The following is a 1731-nucleotide window of genomic DNA, read 5'->3' as shown; positions in this document are numbered from 1 at the left end:
TCATTTTGCTGATTTTACTGTTTATGGAACCAAGGATAATTCTGATCTATGTATGTAACTGGAAGAATAGCTGAGTAATTTCTAGAGACACTTTATATGAAAAATAGTACATTTCTTCTTCTCTTTAATTGAAAAATAAATTTATCATGCAGTGTATATATTTTTCTTTTCTTTCTTTATTATATATTTTCTTTATTTACATTTCAAATGTTATCCCTTTTTTTAATTTCCCCTCTAAAAATCCCCTATCCCTTCCCCCCTCGCCCTCCTTCCCAGCCCACCAACTCCTATTCCTGGCCCTAGCATTCCCCTATTCTGGGGCCTAGAGCCTTCATAGGACCAAGGGCCACTCTTCCCATTGATGATGTAAAGGGAAAAGAAAAAATCACATCTGTAGGAAAATAGACAGAGCTGGATTCTTTTTTTCAATTTTTTTCATTTCCTTTTTGGATATTTTATTTATTTACACTTCAAATGTTATCCCCTTTCCCAATTTCTACTCTGGAAACCCCCTATCCCATCCCTCCTCCTGCTTTTATGAGGGTGCTCACCCACCCTCCCACCCACTCCTGCCTCCCCACACTCACATTCTCCTACACTTGGGCATGGAGTCTTCCCAGGACCAAGGACCTCTCCTCCCATTTATACTCAACACTGCTGGAGAACATGCTGAGATCTGGGTCACAGAGTGAGACCATTTCTCAAATAACCTATCAGCATATATACTGTATACATGTACATTCATATGCATATTTACCCATCTATGTATATCTACAGCCTCAGAAATAGCACAGTCATACATATTTCCTTAGCCTGAATATGCATCTGGGTTCGATTCACTTTGCAGTAAAGTAAATGTATGAAATAAGAAAAGAAATGACCTAATAAAAGTATAAAGAAATATGTAAAACAAATAAAAGTGACTTTGGGTTACATCAATAGCCTCTTCTGGACCAGGGTCTCTGGGCTGATATAGAAGACAAGGGCATCAACATAAAGAGTGAGGCAGTGGCAGAGCCACTTACAGGTGTCTTATCATCCTTCACAACAAGGATCCTGAAACGAAATCAGATTTTGAGGTATCTGTTCCCCTGCCCCCATTTTACCACCTGACATATGTCAGTCCATGATAGAACAGGTATTTATTAAGGACCCAGACCTGCAGCTGTGAGAAGTTTCTGCTCCATGTCAAAATCACAAGGTAAAGAGGTAGAGGGGTACGTTGTAGGAGTTATGATCTGGCCTGGTGCCCATGGAGTGGCTCAGGGAAGGTGAGTTGTCCTTGCTTCAACTCCCTAGTTTCATGTTAGTTATCCCACTGTTTCTACTAGGAGTCCTTTTCAATATGCTTAGGACATTAAAGGTGTGGCTGTGGGAGTGACCTAGACCTCTGGACAGAATCTAGTGGGTGGGAACCTATGTCCCTCTCTGTTCATAGGGAAGGCTTCCAGGAGGAATAAGCAGCTTGATTGGGTTTTTGGAGAACTTATAAGATCTTGTTCAACAGAAAGTAGTTGGCTTCTGCTTTACTTCCTGGGATCTCCTGATACCCCAGGCAATTCTGTGGGCTCTAACTTGGTGCTGAGAGAGGACCTTCAGCCCTCCATAAAATAGGAGCACACCTAAAGCCAGACTTGAGTCTAGGCTAGAGGAACAGGTGGAGAAATCTGATAATCTAAAAGTATAAAGTCTTTACAGGTAGAAAGGAGGTCAGCACTTGCCCTCCTATAA

Source organism: Mus caroli, unplaced genomic scaffold (genome assembly GCF_978045245.1).
Source record: "Mus caroli unplaced genomic scaffold, Mus_caroli_1 scaffold_2, whole genome shotgun sequence".
Classification (NCBI taxonomy): domain Eukaryota; kingdom Metazoa; phylum Chordata; class Mammalia; order Rodentia; family Muridae; genus Mus; species Mus caroli.
This window is presented reverse-complemented; position numbering follows the sequence as displayed.